The sequence below is a fragment of the Spinacia oleracea genome, chromosome 1 (genome assembly GCF_020520425.1).
Source record: "Spinacia oleracea cultivar Varoflay chromosome 1, BTI_SOV_V1, whole genome shotgun sequence".
In the NCBI taxonomy this organism is placed as follows: domain Eukaryota; kingdom Viridiplantae; phylum Streptophyta; class Magnoliopsida; order Caryophyllales; family Amaranthaceae; genus Spinacia; species Spinacia oleracea.
In genome coordinates, this window is record NC_079487.1 from 126,357,077 (window position 1) to 126,377,569 (window position 20,493).

Here is a 20,493-nt window from a genome sequence, read left to right on the forward strand (position 1 = left end):
ATTCTCCCATTATTCTTAAGAAGCCATGAGGAGTAACATTTAAGATCAGTTTTCGAACGACCAAAAAAAAAAAAAATCTGTTCAAGACGTTTACCCGTCGAAGATAATTCCTAGTAGTAATTAACTTCTTATCATAATTAGTTGAGTCAAATACTTTACCCCATTCATAGCCACGCTTACTCATTTACTTTTTGCTCTCTACCTTTTCACCTTTGTTTAAAATTGTGTCATTTACTCTTGGTCTCATGGAGCAAATAAATTGAGATGGAGGAAGTATTAGCATGTGTCTTTAGTTTTTGAGCTATATGAGGGCTATGAATCTTTTCTTTTATATTTTGAATACTCCTAATCAATGAAACATGATTGTTGCACCCTAAAACATAAACGAAACATGATTGTTGTGCAATAACTCATGATGCCATGCAGATTTTTACTCTCTTACAACTTCTGCCTTGCATATAGGAATATGGGAAATGTTCTGTGTTTTAATTATCCCACACTGAGAGCAGAAATAGAGGGCTGGAGTAACCAGAAGATAAATACAGGTTTTTGAAAATGAACAAATCATACCTTTCTCGGCCTTTTGGCTAAGATCAAGTGTAGTATCTGTTCTTATCAGTTTAATATCTGATACGTGGACCAATGGTCCACAATGATATTAAATTTATTTTTTAAGGGGAAGTCCCACCACAGTAGCTTGCTGCTGGGGTCTTCAAGCGTTGCCCATGCGTTGCACTATTGCACGGGCCTGGCGCACCCCACTAATTCATCAAATATTTCTAGGCTGAAGAAGCCAGTCAATCCTTGCTTCCATTCTCCAGCTGTATTTCGATGTATCTTTCGTTGACTAGATTGGTGGTGCTTTGAAAAGGATTTCAAGCAACATGGCTGTAACTTTCGTTCATGTTAAACTGGATTTTAGTTGTATTCACCACAAAGTAGTGTGGCCAAGTAGTGATCGCAAGCTGCTTAGAATGACAGGTGTTGTTTGTTTCAGTATTTGAATCTTTCGTGCTGAACTTCCCCTCTGTGGTGATCCAACTTTTCTTGTATCTTGTGTGAATGGTTCAGGCATCTGCAAAAGGGAAATTTAAAACTCCTAGCTTCATGTTTATAATTGGCATTGCACAGCCTTAAAGTTGCATGGTTTTTTTTGTGTGTGTGTGCGCGCAAATGAGTCATAAGGACAATACAAATTAAAAATTGTGGGGTTTGAACCATTGACTTGGCCCTATGTCTCAACCATTAGGCTAAGACCTCATTGGCAGTTGTCTATTCTTGGTTAGTGACAAATTAGATAATTTTCATAATGCGTAAGGGAATAGGAATAGGCATAGAATATTTTTAAATCTTTTAGTGAGTAGTTTAATTGAAAGTTTGGTCTGATAAATGGTAGTCTGGGATCTTCTGGGGTTTCAAATTATTCTTATCAAGTTGTTGAGGATTAAAAATAGGCATATAAGTGTAGAACTGTCTATCCCACATTGAGAACAATTGAGGGTGATGTTTTGCAAATTACTAAGGCTTGTCTTTTCTGAGATACTCGCTCAAACCGGTGCGGAGTTTAAGATACTTGAATTGACTTATTAATTTAATGGGTGTTAGGTAATAGTGAGTTATTTTTTTTAATATAGTTAGTGGGAAATGTGTAAGGAGTGGTGAGTGGAGGGTGTGAATTTTAAATGATTTTTTTTAGGGAATAGGGGTGTAGGTAGGGTAGTAGGTAAATGTAAGAAATAATATAATATTTGTAAAGATTTCCATTTATAGAAACGGTGTAAGTATTAAGGGATGACCCGAAAAAGAAAGCGGTGCGAGTATTAAGGGACGGAGGGAGTATGATAAAATTGGAACAATACAAGGAAGATTAACATGGCTCCCTCTCAAGGATGACAACTGACAAGCACAAACTGAGAAATGATCTAAATTGTTTTGGCAAAGTTTGCTGGATTTAGTTCTAACAGTCTGAATTTGCTGGATGTTTTGAATTTTCTCTGGATGTAGTTCCAACAGTCTGAATTTGCTGGATGTTTTTTTTATTTTTTTTTACAGATTGAAGGAATTGAACCGGGTGACACAGAACACACACATGTGCAGCCTTAATAGCTAGCTGCCTACCAATGACTGACCCGGCAACCCGCACAAGTGCAGCTCTAATAGCTAGCCGCCTACCAAGGAAAGCTAAGCGGAAGGTAAAATACTATAACCCTCAGATGATATTTCAACCTTACTAGTCTGGAAACAAATAATACTGCCCACGAACAATAGTATGCCGGTTATCAAAACCAACGCAATACCAATTGTAAATCAATGACTTGTTACGTCATGGAGAAAAGCAGCCTTGCATCAGTGCATGATTGGCAGTTGTAGCATAGTGTGTTTGGATCGTTTCCCCGTCTATTGCAGTCGACATTGTAATTGGAGTATTCATCGGCTTCACCCAAACTGTTGGACTTGTGTACTCAAAGTTACAATCTTGCGGGGGCTTGCAGCAACCCGACTGTCAACAACACTTGAATCTAGTTAAATTGCAGTATGAATGTATGATAGCTAAATGATTATATAGTAAGCCTAATTTGGGAAAGCATAATTCCAGGATTCTAGCCTGTCTTATTCCTCCAATTTTACTACGGAGTAGTGTATTCACAGTACTCAGTAAGTGTAATATCATACATGTTACGTAGTAATTGCAATTATGATCGTTTTTTTTTTTACTCTATACCTCGTAAGCATCCAAGGATCTTTTGTGAAACTCGTCAAGGGTATCCCGTTGATATATAAGTAGTACGTATGAATCAAATTGTAGCACTCATACCCGGAAACAACAGCAAGTTGCCAAGTTGGTAGTCATATTATCCCAGTTTATGAGCATCATTGTCCCTGTTCTGCATCCACTTGGAGTATGACTCTACGCCGTACTCGTATGATCTCCCCGGTATAGACCTTCCTCCCCTTTGGCTTAGAAACTTGCTATTTTGGTTAAAGAAACTCAAATTACTTTATGAATATTAAGATCGATGGATACCAATTAAGAACATATTACTTTGAGAAATGATCTTCAAACATAGATAAAGAAAGACAATAAAGAGTGTTAAAACTAAGAAAAACAATACTACTCTCCAATACCACTTCAAATGTTGGCTTTAGGGTAACAAATATAAAAAAGGAAACATGCACAAGAAAAGGGGGCAACCGTCAAGTAAAGCACGATGCTCATGAACAGTGACTAAGGGGTTTCTTTCTTTTTTTAATGGATCATATTTTTGTTATGTTGTTTTGTTTGGCCTGGAAAATAAGGATCCATAGACAACAAGGAAATAAGACAAAGAAGTAGGATATGCTCAAAATGCTACCTAAATGTAACTAAACTACTATATAGTCCACACATAAATGTCTAGTTGGCATTAAACATGTGCAAATAACAAGCACATCAAACATCGTTAATTGTTTTACCTATATAACACCGGTTCTAGGCTTAAAACCTCTAACATTCTTAGCTTTATTATCCAAGTTATAACCGCTATGTCAATGACATTATATTAAATTTTTCAAGAAACATTTCGTAAACTATTCAAAACTGCTACAATGTTAGCGTTTAAAATGTAGAATCACTAACACCATTAGTGTTTTTAAGCAAATGACTGCTAACATCATTAGTGGGTCTATCTTCTATAAAATAATTGACGCTGCAAAATCGTTAATGGTTCTCCACTGTACCAAAATTTTAAGATAATACGAACTTTTTAAGCAATCACATGTGAACGTACTTAAATACACTTTTTTTTTAAAGGGAAGAGAAGTAGTTTTCATACTGATGTAATCAAAGAGTTAATTTTCTTTTAAGTTTAATGTGGCAACCTTGTATCATATGCACAATAATTTCCTTTTAAAAAAAGAAAATAAAAAAATATCTTTAGTCTCAAAAATACCAAAAGTCTTACCAATGAGGTTGTGGTTTAGGGGTTAGGACCTGAGACTGGTTATTTTTGGTACAGGACTTCATCCATTTTTAAGTACTTACTAGTGTTTGGTGTCCAGGCGATGTCACGGGTTACTAATTTGAATACTCCGTATCATATATGTAGTGTGTTCTATGTATTATGTAAAAAAATTGGTGTATATTATACACTTTGATGTTTCAAGTTATATATATTTATGTGCAATAAAGCTCATATCTAATGGTTGACTAAGATGGTAAGAAATCAACTTTTCATTTGATAGATCTCATGTTCGAATCTTATTGCGGTAAGTTTATGATATATGTTATATTCCTTGCTAATCAGATGACGTGGCGTGTTATAGTGCTTGGATGATTAATTATTGTGACAAAAAGACAATTTGAGTAAGTGTTGAGATCATCAGAGAAATAAAAACTTCCGATTACAATAAGTGTAACTCTTATTAAGAAAACAACTGGTTCAAATCATAACTATTTATAATTTATACTTTCGGTTTTTACTTGCACCATTTTCCTTTTATGGAAATTGATATTAGTTGCACCATTTTCTTTTATGGTATATTTTCACATAATTTTGGTGTATTCACACAGTAAGTACCCACTTTACTCTTACTCGCATTTCACATCTACCTTTGTCATCTAACTTTTGGATAAATTATTTTTTACCATCTAAAAAAATAAAAAATTTGTTCTTTACCACCTAAAAGACTAAAACTTGTATTTTACAATCATAAAAAATCACAGAACTTGTTTTTTACCAAATGAAAAATGAAAAAATAGATCAAAATGCTATATATGGGGCTACAATAACGGTAATATTTTTAATATGTTATCTTCTTCCACGATTTTATGTATAACTCTCTTCTTTTCCCCCACTTTCTTATCTTCTATGAATTCACACAACTTTTCACCGCCATTAATTCATAAAAGTAACAAAATTTAATGGAAATAAAGAGAGAAGGGTGAAAGAGTTAAAAAAATCACAATGGGAGTGTAAAATATTGGAGGGAAATTGAATTAGATAGACACTCATAAATATTTCATCTATATTTTCATTTTCAAGGGGTAAAAATTAAGTTTTAATTATTTTTAGATAGTAAAATACAAATTTTAGTTTTTAGGGGGTAAAAAACAATTTTTCGACTAAAAAATCGGAGGACTTGTATTCCAAAAACCCCCGGCCTCCCGCCTTCTGACAAGACTCACAATAGTCTCCCTGCATGCTCTAATGTTCATCCTTAAAAGTGTTAACCCCGTAATCAAATTCTTGCACAAATTTCTTTCAGTTTACTTCAGTTTTCAAGAGGAAAGTGAGAAATATTATCCCAAATTTGCTAATCTTGTTCGTCGAATAAAAATTTGGAGTTAACTTTTGCTCATTTTCCAACTATCTATCATGCATCAATTGTTCTTGAGGACTTAGGTAATCCACCGCTTTCTCTCTCCTGTTTTTAATTTATTTGTCGATTTATGTACTTTTAATTGCCAGTATGTGAAATTAGGGTTGCAATTTTTGTAAAATATAATTATTTCTGAGAAAAAGATTATAAAATGTTTATAAATTATGATGCGTTATTTTTTTCCACATTGTACATGAATTTTTCTGTGGGGTTTACATTTTTTAATTTGAGATTGTTACTTAAAACGGAGTAAGTAGTTTCTGTGTGTCAAGATTTAGTGAAGATGTGAAAAATACATATTCCAATTTTCAAATGAAAGCGCCTTAAAATTTCCATTTTGGTGCTTTGATCTTAGGCATAATCCCACTTTGATGCCCGTTTGTTTTCCCAATTTGACAAAGTCCCAAAAGAAAAAAACTACCAAAACCACGAAACTTGATTCAATCCCACCTTTATTTTATTCCTGTTGTTGTCTTAAAACCCTGGAAGGAAGGGGGGAATGTCAATAAATTTATTGAATGCATTAAAATCGATAGGAAGACTTATATTTTTGGATTTGGAGCGAAACCAACATAAGAAACAAGAACAACAAAACACGGTTGCTTAAGTCGAATGTTTGATGGCAAGGCACTTATGTGAAATACTGAGTATTTTTTAATGCAATGGCTCCAAAATGGAATCATTGAGATAGAGGATGCCGAACCTCATGACATCAAAGTGGAAGTTGTCTTTGTTTTCCTCTCCGCCTTTACATCATCTACTGTTTTACACTCTAGGAGTTCATATATTTTTTGTTCATTTAGCCAAGGGGCTAGTAGATAAGCTCCCAAGGATAAGAATATCGTAGCACACCTTCGCTCCGGAGCATTTATAAACTTAGCTTCCCTTATTTTAGTATTTATGCAGATTAATCACTAGACATGTTCCTGAGTATTCATCTAACTAAATGACTTCTCATAGTTGAATATCAAGTGTTCACCTTCCTGTCTCGAGGTTTGGGGTTTGGTAATCTCCAGCTATGGTGTAATAATCTTGAAACTTGCTACTCTAATGAACTGCTTATGATTGGTCCTGAAGCTAATGGGAAAAGAATATAGTTGGTCTTCATCCATTACTTCCAATTAGCCAATTACCACTACCTTACATCAGTAACTGGTGGTATTTGATTTTGTAGTTTTTTATACAATCCTTACGATTTAAAGCTCCTAAATCCCATTTCCTTAAGGTTCGGAGGATGTCTCTTGGTCATTTGAGTTTTCCTAACAAGTGGAAGGGCCAAGAGATTGGAATTTCTACGGACATTTTATCAGAAAACTGTCTACACCTTCATAGGATATCTGCCTGAATTTAAGAATTTAAAATTGTAGCATAGAACCTAGGCTAGAATTTGACTGTTCTTCTATGTTGTGTACTTATATATGTTTAAGGCTGGTTTAAAGGGAACGGATATGTTTCCATGTTGGTTTTTTTATGAGTGTCACATATGTAGATATGCTGCATGATGTTAAAGTTTAGGAAATTGATCTTTGAGTATCCTGCACTTAGCTTATGGGGAGCTCCTTTAAGACTGCTTTTTTTTTTTCTTTTTTTTTTTCTTCTAAGATTAAAAATTAGTTTGTGTTCATGCATCGCCTCATAGTCTCATACTGTAAATCATAGGTTTTAACACAAACTTCGATGAGAAACCAGAAAGGTTGTAGCAGGTTTATGATTTTCAATTGCTAATCACAGACGCTGCCAAGTCGGTGGCAAATTCATTTTTCCAGACAACATTGTTGATAGATGCTCTAGCTTCTGCAATTTGCATAACTACCACCTTTCTGAAAAACTAGATGAGTACATATATCAAGCTACCAGCATCTTTGTTAAGTGGGAACCAAGGACCTTAATTTACTTTTGTTTTTTTGGAGGGGGACCTTAATTTACTTTCTCCACAACTTCAGTAATGACTGCATGAATGATAAGGTGAGCTACTGGATCTTTAATTGTCATCGGCTCATCGCTAATTGCTAACGGGGTGATGGCCATATGTCATATTGTTGAATCAAAATTAAGTGTTCGTTTTGTAGCCTTACAAACTGATTTTCTCATAAGAAAATGACATAAATGCATTGTTAGGTAGAAAAGTGTGCTTTTGCTTGTTCCATATGGAGTCTTTCCTTGCTGTGCTTCAGAAGCCATCAGATTTAACCACCCTAAGATCAGTTTCCGTTGTTGGACACTTGGACAAGCTTTCTTAAGAGTTATTTCTTATTGAATTCTATGCAAGATATTTCCTCAATTGGTAACTGATCTGTTGTTTAGGCCAGTGACTTGTGGCATTATATATACTTCCACTTTTTTTTTATATGTTTCTCTGATGCAGTTGTCTAATTGGCTTACTCTAGGGGGAAAAAAGAACAGAGGATTAATCTATTATCAACCTATGCCTTCTCCTCTAGAGCTATATAATATATACATCTGATAAACTTGGAAAGTAAGCATGATTAATGTGCAAGAATGACCAGATGAAAATGAAGCCATGCATTGTATTACTGGCTTACTGTATAACCCAAGCACTCCCAAGCAATTTATTGCTGTTGTTTTGTTATTTATGCATCTTCTTGAACCTGATTTTCTGTGGCATCCTCTACAGACAATTCTAACAAATGGTCATATTCGATAGAATTAGTCCATCACCTCAAATGGTGAACCATTCAATACTTCCCTTCAGCTGTTATGGCAGAGTATTTTGTGGGCTTTGTTTAAGAATTGGCACACCATTGAATTTATTCGGTTGGTGGTGTACTTGGAAGATTGGATTAAAAAAAAAAATTAAATGATAAGGGAGGAGGTTAAGATGAGATGTAGTTGGCCTTGGTAACCTGAAGTTTTTTTTTTCAGGGAACAAACTACTTTGTGTTAGGTTACTGGAGAGTTGAGCTTTTGGAAAGTAACATGTTCTATTATCCCACATTGAAAGTGTACAAAGGTTCCTTTTTGTTTATAGTATTCTTGCATCAAATAAGCATTGTCTCTTCGGAGACATCTGATAAAATTGGAACGATACAGAGAAGATTAGCATGGCCCCTGCGCAAGGATGACACGCACAAATCGAGAAATGGTCCAAATTTTTTTGGGTCTTTTCTGCCTATTCCCTGGTTACTTTCTTTTGCCTGGAATCTCAAATATTTTCTGTTTACAGCAAACCTTGTTCAATCCTCTGAAGTGTATTCAGTATTGTTGCAATTCTTAACTGGAACCGTATATCCTGTGCCATGATATACAAGACTGTTGGCACCTGATTTCTCTTGTATTTGTAGAAAGTGCTGCGGCAAATAACTGAAGTCGATAAATGCTCCAAATTATTTCCTTGCCGGCTTTCTTCTCCTGGAATCTGAATTTCAAATGTTTATGCTGTTTACAGAAAAACTTATTCTCTCATCTGCAATGTCTTCATTCTTGTTGCAAACCTTGATTCAGGTACCTTATTTTTTTGCTATGATATGGTGATTTCTCTTATATTTGAAGAAAGTTTTGCTGCAATGGAATCTGCCTCTTCCCGCACTCTAAACAAAAGCCCAACACGAGAATATGAAGGGTATGTATACAGCCTTTCGGATAAAGTTTATATTTCTCATAAATGTAATATTAATTTATGGGGGACTGTTTTAGAGGGAGCCAGGGAGGTATCCATCACAGCCTACAAGGTTTCAATACTCTCATGGTATGTTTAGTAACTAACCATTTTTTTTGTATCTGGAGTAGTAAATTTGTTAATGACATTGATCACTACAATAGCGCGTCAAAAACTGATTTTTCAATAGTAATGCTTATAATTGTAAATTTTCCTGTTTTGTAGTGGTCTATTGGTAATGCCACATGTAAAATATTGGTTGTCTCGCATAGAGAAGTGACAACCGAATCTGAAATGAAAGAAAAGCTAGAGGTATGTGAGATTAAATGTAGAATACCTTTCAAGCATCTGAGGTATATATTTCCGAAAGAAATCATGTTGCACTTTATTTATTATTGTCCATTCTATGAACTTTGCCTCTCAATGGTGAAAAGAAAAAAAAAAAAAACGACTATTTTATCTCCTATAATTATGTGGGCAAAGCTTTTGATAACTAATGACATGGATTACTTTTTTAGTTGAATTTGAAGTCGGAAGTGGGACAGTATTCTCTTTCTGCTGAATTATATTTTGAGTTGAATTTGAATGCCGAGTTATGAAGTTGCATATCTTTTTGGCTTAATTATTGGAGTACTAGTTGAACTTGGATTAATTACTTAATTATACTATTTGAACTTAGATCTCTTGTGGAGTACAGTTCCTTCTGATTCTGAAGCGACTGTTCTTTGCTAGTAATGGGTGGAATCTGATAATGTGTTGAAGTCGTGAAAAGTGCTTATTTGTTTGAACATTTTATCCCCTTGATATTTGGTTTGGGAGGGGGTGTCTTTTTGCTGATTTATCTTGAAAACAGCAAGAGCAGGATATTAGGTTTTCTAATGACAAATTATTGGATTATTGTCCCTTCAAATTTCTTCTGGCCTGAGTACGAAAATTCAAGATGATTGCAGAGAAGTTAGGCTTGACTTTTTCTCTTTTGTGCTATGTGTTTGAGGCTACTAGAGATAGGGTATGGAAATGAAAACTCCGTTTAACTCTGTTTCTTCATAATTTACATGCTTCTTGGACCCCTCAGATAATATCTCTTACTATCCCTCCCTTTCTCTCACTCTCAGAATTTCTCATCCAAACACACGATAAATATACTCTTCATGTTTTCGTTAGTTATTATCTTAGTAACAGAATTACGTAACCTGGTCTGTGGTTGTGCCATATAAGTGTTTGGTCTGCCTAAGTAGTACATTGATCTAACCATTATTGGACAAAGTTTATTGTAAAAGCATGACTTCAATGTAACATAGGGTGGAGAAGTGTGTTTATAGAGACTTTGTCTGTTCTCACAGAGCCTTTTCCCGTCATGCCGAAGAGTTATGAGAAGAACCACATATCTGTCTTAAGGATCAGTTATAGTCGTTGTATCCCATAATTTATTGCTGTTGCTTTGTTATTTATGCTTTTTCTTGAAACTTGATTTGCTGTGGCATCCTCTACAGACGATTCTAACAAATGGTCATATTTGATAGAACTAGTCCATCACTTTAAATGGTGAATCATTCAATATTTCCTTCACGATTAGAATTGGTGCACCATTAAATTTGCTCGGTTGGTGGGGTGTACTTGGAAGATTGAATTAAAAAAAACTAAATGAAAGGGAGGAGGATAAGATGAGATGTAGTTGGCCTTGGTAACCTGAAGTTCCTTTTTTCAGAGGATAAACTACTTAGTGTTAGGTTATTGGAGAGTTGGGTTTTTGGGGGAGTAACATGTTCAACTTAAATCCCACATTCAAAGTACATAAAACTACCTTTTTGTTTATAATGTTCTTGCATCACATAAGCATTGTCTCTTCGGAGACATCTGATAAAATTGGAACAATACAGAGAAGATTAGCATGGCCCCTGCGCAAGGATGACACGCGCACAAATCGAGAAATGGTCCAATTTTTTTTTGAGCTTTTGAGCTTGATGTTTTCCCATGTGCAAAGCTTTTGGTTCCAGGTTATTGGAGCAGTGGCTTACTCTCAATACTTTAAATGATACTTTTTTGTATATATTTGTTTCCAGTATACTCGTATCTATCGGTCTATCCAACGGTTTCTTGGTGGGAACAGACAATCTAACCCTTTTCTTCTAATTACCAGTGAGGGCAGTACTGCAGTTGGCCAGTTGTACTATCAGTGATGAATATTGAAGAGAATGAGGCGCTTTGGACAGAGATGATGCAAAAAACTTGAGAAATAGTTTAGAATATCAGATTTTGGTCCCTCCTTGTCTCTCCTCTTTTTGTGAGTTTCTTTTCCCTTTACTATGCTTGAAGTTTATTTTCTAAATAACTCGTCACTTACATTTTTCTGCTCTTTAAACTCGTATCAAGTGCTTAAAATTGTCACTACTTATGACATGGTTTCACCAGGGACTATACTCTTGTTGAGTAGTATGATGCCTTAGAGGCTGCTGCAAGGTTGCTACGTATTAGTTACTACATGTTTACTTACAAAAGCTTATTAGTCTGATTTTCTGTGATTGAGTTGGCGCTCAAATCAAAGTTTACCTGTAAAATAAATTTTGCTCTTTTGCTGCAAAACGAAAAACAAGCTTTAGGTGAGGGGACAAAATAAATCGAAATAATGAAAAGAAGCATGCCTTTCTGTCGTTTTGCTAAGACCCAGTAACCTATACTTATTTTCCTTCAAAAAAAAGTAACCTATACTTATTCTTATCAGATAACAGTTCTTGAAATTGATCTTTGATAAACAAAAAGATGTAGAGTTGATAGTTGTTTATAAGAATCTTGCTCTTGGCTTATGGGAAGCTCCTTTAAGGAACTCCCTCAAAAAATAAACGTGTGCCACTTAATGCAGCGAGCACACTTATACTTTTTAGTAAAAGGCGAAATAATAGTTCGCTCTGTTGTGCTCACTGCATGGCTGCGTGATGAGGATAATAACAGACTTTTTTGACTGATGTGGGAGTTTTATGCCTTCCCCTTATATTTTATTGTGAAATTTTAGCTACAGATCATATTTTTTGTGTAATACTCCGTATTCCCTTAAAACTAAGAGATTTCTTCACTCGCTGTCTGAAGGGGGAATGATTGTACAGGGTGATAATGTCATTTGTTTGATGTTGCTTCTTAGAAATGTGTCTGAAGTTCTGAACATAGTTTTTTAGATAGGAGATTTGTTTATGAACTTCTTGCTTGTACACTTGAGTTTCTGCTTAATAGGAACATGAAATATATTTGGCCGAAAGTGGCGGATAAAGAGATTCCTCTGGTCCTCTAAATAGAAAGAGTTTGTGCAATCATTGTGTTGAGAAAATGACACCAGAATCTGGAGCTTTAAAATAGCACATGTATCTGGAGATTCCTCTGGTCCTCTGGTCTCCCAACTTGATATGTCAGAACATGTATTGCTAAAAATGTAATGGACAACAGTCACTGTTTACAGAATTACAAAACCTAGTGGACCCTATAAAATTAGGCACATGCAGGAGCAACTTGGTAACTTTAATCAATAATTTTGCAGGTAGAAATGTAGAATACTTGTGACAAATATTAACTGAATTGGACAGGGGCCGCGCGAACGCAGGCCCCCACTATCACAAATTATGACGTACACTCTTCCTCTTGGGAAGATGTTAGGCAGGCACCCCTCCAAAGTGCAATGGAGGCCACCTACCTAGGCCATGAGCCTTGTTGATCGCACATTGACCTCGTCCAGGTAAGTATCTTTCAACAAATTCCATGCTTTCAATTTATATCTATGTTGCTCTTCTCATTTCTTTTATTTTGTTGTTGTGGGGCAAAAACCAAATATCATTTGGTGTAAACCCTAAGACACACATCTGAATGTAGCAATCTAATACTTCCTCTGTTCTTTTTTAGTTAGCACATTTGTTTTATTACGTTTGACAATGCAATATTTCAATGATTAATATCTTCAAATATCAATGGTAAAAATTATGAAAACGTGATATTATAAACCTATACAGTGAAACAATTATAACAAGACTCACAATACTACATTTTTTCACAATACTACATTAATCACAATTGGTAGTCAAAGTAGATTATATGAATAGTGTCAAAAGTCAAAATGTGTCAACTAAAAAAGAACGGAGGAAGTAGGTTGTAGTTTCAAATGCACTTTATGTGATATATGGTCACCGATTCTCATACTTTAAGCAGAATCATCTCCTAATTCTCAAGTTATCGAATCCTTTAGTGTTCCTTTCTTTCCAGAAAGAAACTTTATCAGGTTGGTATGAATGGATTTTAATCATGCATTTGGGAACAATTTTGATAAAATGTTATAAAGTCAAGAAGGTGCTTTTGGTGTTGAATTTAGGTGACACGACCATCTTGAATTCTAGACATTATTGTAATGAACTTCCTAGTAGACATTACCATATGATTCACAGATTTTATTTAACAGTGTTCCTGATTAATGGCAACGAGCCAATGGCATAAAATTTGTCGTTAGGATTACAATCCCGTTATAGTGGTCCATTACGGTGTTGTAACAACAAGCCTAGGCTACAAGAAAGAAATGAATAAGTATAATAAAGAAAAAACCCTTCAATGATGTGGGTTATAGCCTAGGCTTGTTGAACTGGATTGCAGGGTTCACCAAATTGGGGATCGTGTTTTGGAACACACGAATTCTGTTCTCAGAACGGGGGTCGGTACCATGTTCCTTCTCACTTAACATACTTTTTGCATTTCACTTTGGATTGATTGTGTAGCACTTGGTGTTTTACGAGTCTCGCATATGCTGTACGATGTTTCTTTAAGTTGGAGTTGGTTACATGATGTTGTTCTCTGTTTTATTACTTTGTTTGTGTTCTGGAATATTTCCTTTAAATTTTTCTGAGATTGTAAATAGTTTTGTTTATGCGTTGCCTCATGGTATAAATCAAAGGTTTAACACAAACTTGGATATGAAACCAAAAAATTGTAGCTGGTTTAGTGAATCATTTTAATTGCTGATCATACAAGTTGCCAAGTTGGTGGCAATTCATTTTTCCAGAAAACACTGTTTGTAGCTGCTCTGGCTTCTGCAATCTGCATTCTTTCCCACCTCTCTGAAAAATCAGATGTCAAGCTATCGGCATATCTTTGTCAAGTGTGAACCAAGGACTGGGAGGATAAGTGGAAAACCTTAATGTGAGCTAGTGACGGCATGAATAATACTGTGATCTGAGGTTACTGGATTCTTAGTTGTCATCACTAATTTACTAATGGGGTAATGCTGTAATGGCCTTTAGCCATATTGTTGAATCAATGTCAAGTGTTTTGTTTGAAGCCTTACTAACTGATTCTCTCATAAGAACCTGACATCAATGCATTATAGGGGGAAAAAGTGTGATTGTAGAGATCTTATTTGTCCTCTATGGAGCCGTTCCTCTCTGTGCTTTAGAAGCCATCGGACTTAACCGACCTAAAGATCAGTTTCAAATTGTTTGAGAGGCTTTCTTAAGGTTTATTTATTACTTGTTGAAAACTTGAAACCTATGCAAGACATCTCCTTTCTTGGGGTGTCCACTTGAACCCTTAGGCCAATGCCTCTCTTCCACTTCCACTTCCATTTTGTATCTTTCATCTCATTGTCTTACTTAAGGAAAAATAAAATAAAGAGGATCCTTAATCTATTAACAGCCTATGCCTATCTGTTGGAGCTATATTGTATATCTGATAAACTTGGTATAATTTTGGAAAATAAGCATTATTGTTGTGCAAGAATGACCGTAGTTCAAAGATGAACATGCGTAAATAATGTCTCTTAATCTCTCTCCTCTTCCTCGAGGGGTATAGGATTGGAGAAGAAGTCTGTCAGACAACCATGTGAGCATCCCAAGCTCACACAAAGAGGAGCTGGGGAACGATCATCTACAGAATACAGTGATCCCCAAAGATTAATGGTAGCCGTTAATCACGCTCAAATCACACATGGTCATAAGTCATCCACCAGACTTGGTTTTCTGTCTCCTTAGAACTCAAGGATACAGAGGTACGATTACTATAGAACAGATCCTGTTCAAGTAAGGACGTGCTATGTTATCTATTTACTTCAGCTTATAAAGAACATATATTAGCATCTTGAGTCATTGTGGGACTTCTTCCACCAGTTTTTTTAAAAGGAAATATCAAGATTATCAAATTGAGCTATAGAGTTCCCCTTGTCTCTTCTTCATTAGGATGGCCCTTGCACAAATCGAGAAACGGTCCAATTTTTTTGATGCTTTTCCATGTACATAGCTTTTGGTTCCAGGTTATTTGAGAAGTGGCTTTACACTCAATGCTCGTAATGGTACTTTCTTGTATATATATATATATATATATATATATATATATATATATATATATATATATATATATATATATATATATATATATATATATATATATATATATATATATATATATATATATATATATATATATATATATATATATATATATATATTTGTTTCTAGTATACTGATAATCTGATATGTATCCAACGGTTTCCTGGTGGGGACAGACATCTAACCCTTTTATTTTAATTTCCAGTGAGTGCAGTACTGCAATTGTCCTATCAGTGATGAATATTGAAGATAATGAGGCTGGGATATGGGAGAATATCAGATTTTAGTCCTCCTTGTCTCTCCTCTTTTTGTGAGTTTCTGTTCCTTTACTACACTTGAAGTTTGTTTTCTAATAACTCTGCCATTTACATTTTTCTGTTCTTTAAACTCATCGGGTGCTTAAAGTTGTCACTACTTATGACATGGTTTCACCAAGGATTATACTCTTGTTGAGTAGTATGATGCTTTATAGGCTGCTGCAAGGTTACTACATGTTTGTTTCCAAAAGCTTATTAATCTAATTTTCTGTGATTGAGTTGGTGCTCAAATCAAAGTTATCTGTAAAATCAAAGTTATATGTAAGAAGTCAAGAAGGTGCTGTTAGTGTTGAATTTTTCTGACATGACCATCTAGACATTGTTGTAATTAACTTCCTTGATAGGCTTTATACGGCAGAAAATAAAGGAAGAAAAAGTTGAATTTAATTGATATAGAAAATGTAAATGATGTTCAATCTATTGAGAGTCTTGATTAGTTGATTCTCTCCCTCTAAAGTTCCATTAAGGCTCCCTCAAAAATAATTAAATTAAGGCAGCTCAAATAAATCTATTAAGGCAAACGGGGGGAAAGGGAATACGGAGTACTGTTTTACGTATATAGGGAAATATCTATATATATTTTTAAATATACATGACGTCGTGGCGCCATGTCATACGCACTTGATTTGTTTATTGTGTCCGCATAATGAGTCGAGCCGAGTAATAACTTTATCGAGCTAAGCTTGTTAAGAAATATTTGTGATCGAGCCGGCTCGAGCTTGAATGAGCTTTTATTTTTTTTGTTCGTGCCAAGCTCGTTTAATAAAATACTTGCTTGGGCTCAGCTTGAGCTTGCTCGTTTGTATTTCGAGCTCGAGCTCAAATCAAACGAGCTTTGCAACTCAAACTTTTTATAGACTATTGAGATTCTAGATGTGTTCTAGATGTATAATTCCTAAAATTTGTTTTTTTTTTACCATATTAAACATGGACTTTGCTATTATACTAATAATATACATTTTACAATTAAATTTATATTATTTTATTAAAATATCTTACGAGCTATTAACGAGTTATAAATGAGCTACTAACGAGCTATAAACGAGCTACTAACGAGTTATAAACGAGCATTAAAAAAGTTGTTCGTGAACACAAATGAGTCGAATGGGATATTGTTCCACTAAAGCTCGTGTAATAAACGAGCCTTAAATATTTGCTCGAGCTCGTTCAATTGCTTAATGTCCGAGCTTTGACCGAGCTTGTTCGCGAGTTGTTCGCCTCATTTATAACTATGTCCGCACCCAAAAAAAAAAGTTGCTACCTATCATTGAACCCATGACCTCTCATTTGTTAATGCTAAGTTTATCCATCACTCCAAAGATACAACTTATGACTCTAAAACAATGGAAAAAGAGAGAAGTCGTTCTTTGAATGTATAAAAATTTAATGCCCCAAATTTATGTACTCCGTATTTGAGTAACAACTTATGATAATAATTTTTTTTCTTTATTTATTCATTTAATATATCTTTTCTAGAAATTTATTTAGATTAACCATACAATCATGAAATTAACAAAGAAAAGAAAAGGAAAAAAAATGTTGCCTTTTCTTTTAGCTAATCAAATATGTGTTTTTTCCTCTAAAAATATAATTCGTAACTTAATATATAATTGTAATTAACAAATTTCTTATAAGTTCCAAGTAAAGTAGTAAAAAATAAATAAAGTTTTGCACAAATTAAGAAAATTACTCCCAATTTTATTCACTGATTGTTGTTTAACCAATTTTATTCTTAAACTACATATATAATGAAATTCATATTATTCTCAAACTGCGTATATAAAGTAATTTATAAGAAATTTGAAATGAATAAAAAATCAAACTATATGCAACACTCCGGGGCATCTGCGCCACTAACTAGTTATTTCTTGAATCCCTCTATACCTAACATCCCCTTAGTACTTAGGGTAGATTTTGTTAAATATCATAAAGGTATTCATTATGTAGCTGATTAGTTCTTCTGATAGTTGTTAAGAGACACGAGATTAGCAGTAAACGTCTTAGCCTTTTCGAATATTGATATAACATATATATAATACAATGTACACAATCCTAACACCACATAAGCTCCTAAACCTAATAACATTAAGAAACTTTACATAATACAAAACTCTGGAATTATATTTATAGTATAATTCTTAATACTCCCCCTCAAGATGGAGCATGTAAACATGAATGCCTTGAATATAACTAAATAACATATAATCTGCCTATGAAGATTTGAAACCAAAAGCCCGTAAGGCACTAGAAAACTTCGCAAACCTCTATCTAGGAGCGTGTCTTAAGCGATATAAAGACTTACGCAACCTTTAGACCTTCCCAGGAATTGGATGACTGTATCCCGGTGGAAATTGCATATAAACTTCTTCCTCCTGATCACCATGTAGGAAGACATTATGAACATCCATCTGATGTAAATTGTACCTATTTTTGCTACAGGAACAAAAGTTTCATTATAATCAATAACCTCAACTTGGCCGTTGCCAAACACCACCAGCGTCCTTTAAGACGTTCCACTATTGACTTGTCCGTGTATTTTATTTTATACACCTAACCATTACCAATAGCTTTCTTACTTTCTTACTGGGAGGAAGGTCCTCTACTGGCCATGTACCACTGCGCTCAAGAGCGTAAATCTCCTCTTGCATGCCTTACGCCAACTTGGATGTTTCATTGCCCCCTTAAAAGAAGGTGGTTCCTTCCCATATGTAATAGTTGTTAGAAAACATTTATGCTTTTCAGAAAATTTATCAAAATCAACCTAACAAGCTAGGAAAAGGTGTACCCGAGGAATGTGATGGAGGAGGAACAATTGATGGAGAAGGGTCTATATTTTCGACAATAGCAGTATTAGTTACATAACCTCGAAGTTTTGTTGATGGAGTTTTCTTACGATGACCACGACCTGACGACGCTTCCATATTATACTCAACATTATCCGTGCTCCCCCTTGACGCTAGAGGAGTAGACGCATCACAATCGTATGCACCAATACGAACCGACAACGATGATGGGGAAGTGGGCTTCTCTGAATTATGCTGATCAATGCCCATAGGCACGCTGCCTGCAGCAGGTGCAGCAGCTACATCACTCGCTGCAACAGTAGGTATATACTGCCTGCAGCAGCTGTATCATGCACTCGCGTCAGCAGCCCGAGCGTCTGCCAGACTGTGTGCAGAATGTTGCACGGCCTTCTTGCGTGTGTAAACTTGCAGAGCACCCTGCTGCCTCGTTACAGCACTCAAAGCTGCAGTCTCCATATGCCCAGCAGGCACGTGCCTTCAACTGGGGATGCAGTACCTGTACGGACCAGATTGTCGCCCAATATATCCTGCCCCACATTACTTACGTCGTCGTCTTCCCGCAATATTGGTTGACTAAAAAATTGTTCCCAAAAATCTCTCGTATCATCTGGAAGTGACTCAATCCACGGAAAATTATCTTCAACAAACTGCACATCACGACTTACGAAGAACTCATTTGTTTCCAAATCTTAAAGACGCCAATACACGACAAGGCTAAATCGTTTAGGATTGTGTACATTGTATTATATATATGTTATATCAATATAGGAAAAGGCTAAGCCGTTTACTCCTAAACCTAATAACATTAAGAAACTATACATAAAACAAAACTCTGGAATTATATTTACAGTATAATTCCTAATATTCCATCAAAAAAAATATATAAAAAATGGCGCTTTGTTGAGTTTGTTTGCCGGTGAATAGTTAATGGACTTAAGCTAGATGTACTTCAATCTAAAACGAGAATTCTGATGTAATCCACTAATCCTTCGATATTTGAATGGAGCATGTAGTCCTTGATCCCAAATCTATCGTTAACTAATCCAATTACTTAATAACATATGTTTAGTCCTTTCTTTTTAAGTTGTATTTATTCCAGGAGGACTCATTGTGACTTGTGAGCATTGGTGTGTATGTTAAGCAAAGCAAGAGTTGCGACTGTATTTTCAGAATTTGGATTCATAAGTCATATACTTCTTCCGTTCTTATTTAGTTGACACATTTCTTTAGTCACGTTTCCCAATGCACATTTTTTATCACTAATATCTATCATTATGTAAAAGATAAAATTATAAAAAGTTGATATGAAAATATTTATCAAAACAAGTTTAACAAGATCGCACATGACTATATTTTACCCTACGCATAAATAACAAAATCCATTCAAAAGATGGTGTATGAATAGTTCTAAAGTCAAACTGTGTCAACTAAATAAGAACGGAGGAAAGATTTGACGTTTTAGTCTTGATAGTTTGACCTTACTAATATTGGAACTTACTACTCGTACGTCACTATGATTTCTGACCTTCTGGGTTATTCAAACTTTTCATTTAGCTCAAATTTCCTAGTTGGAACCTGGGCACTCCGACATGGATGCGGAGTTATGGACAGTTGGGCACTTGCCACTTCTCTTTTGGGTAAAAACACTATATATTTTAATTATTTAGCTGGTCTGACACTTATCATACGTACTCGTGTGATATCTGATACGGGTTACTGGGTCATAGAGCGGAGTGTGTATGATCACTGCTGAGGCATTGCTATTTGATAAAGGAGAGTAATTGTTTTGTACCAGTTAGGAAATTGCTATGTTCTAGTTATACATTACTCCCTACCTCTCTACAAATTCAAATCGACTCCACATACTGTTAGCATCTTGGTGAGTGCAGGGAACCAGGGACTAAAAGGATATCCTTGATTTACTTTCTTCAAACCTTCATCCTTGGAAATCTCGTTGTTCAAATATTTGGTCTTTAATAAATTCAGTAATTGACCCTTGTGATATGCTAATTAGGGGTCCACATCACGTTAGTGTTTGATCATTTCATGTA

The 20,493-nt window shown here is 35.1% G+C and overlaps 1 long non-coding RNA gene, 6 other non-coding genes and 2 pseudogenes across 7 annotated transcripts in view; 5 read left to right on the forward strand and 4 right to left on the reverse strand.

Moving 5' to 3' along the window:
* The first annotated feature begins 566 nt into the window (after positions 1 to 566).
* Positions 567 to 762, forward strand: LOC130466700 (U2 spliceosomal RNA). The gene has a single exon (XR_008926868.1). It is a non-coding gene; the product is annotated as a U2 spliceosomal RNA (small nuclear RNA).
* A 166-nt stretch (positions 763 to 928) lies between these two features.
* LOC130465665 (tetraspanin-9-like) lies at positions 929 to 4,007 on the reverse strand (annotated as a pseudogene).
* Positions 1,821 to 1,932, forward strand: LOC130466443 (uncharacterized; annotated as a pseudogene).
* A 1,122-nt stretch (positions 4,008 to 5,129) lies between the features above and the next one.
* The window catches only part of LOC110782904 (uncharacterized), a 29,350-nt gene continuing 13,986 nt past the window's right edge, over positions 5,130 to 20,493 (forward strand). The window contains exons 1-7 of the long non-coding RNA XR_008918796.1: positions 5,130 to 5,381; positions 8,821 to 8,938; positions 9,013 to 9,064; positions 9,200 to 9,286; positions 11,115 to 11,258; positions 12,501 to 12,695; positions 15,527 to 15,631. This is a non-coding gene — a long non-coding RNA (uncharacterized lncRNA). The remainder of the gene's footprint in view (positions 5,382 to 8,820; positions 8,939 to 9,012; positions 9,065 to 9,199; positions 9,287 to 11,114; positions 11,259 to 12,500; positions 12,696 to 15,526; positions 15,632 to 20,493) is intronic.
* Positions 8,371 to 8,473, forward strand: LOC130466418 (U6 spliceosomal RNA). Its single transcript, XR_008926650.1, has one exon. It is a non-coding gene; the product is annotated as a U6 spliceosomal RNA (small nuclear RNA).
* Positions 10,816 to 10,920, forward strand: LOC130466425 (U6 spliceosomal RNA). The gene has a single exon (XR_008926657.1). It is a non-coding gene; the product is annotated as a U6 spliceosomal RNA (small nuclear RNA).
* Positions 11,783 to 11,902, reverse strand: LOC130466410 (U5 spliceosomal RNA). Its single transcript, XR_008926643.1, has one exon. It is a non-coding gene; the product is annotated as a U5 spliceosomal RNA (small nuclear RNA).
* Positions 12,544 to 12,703, reverse strand: LOC130466407 (U1 spliceosomal RNA). The gene has a single exon (XR_008926641.1). It is a non-coding gene; the product is annotated as a U1 spliceosomal RNA (small nuclear RNA).
* LOC130466688 (small nucleolar RNA U3) lies at positions 14,801 to 15,025 on the reverse strand. The gene has a single exon (XR_008926857.1). It is a non-coding gene; the product is annotated as a small nucleolar RNA U3 (small nucleolar RNA).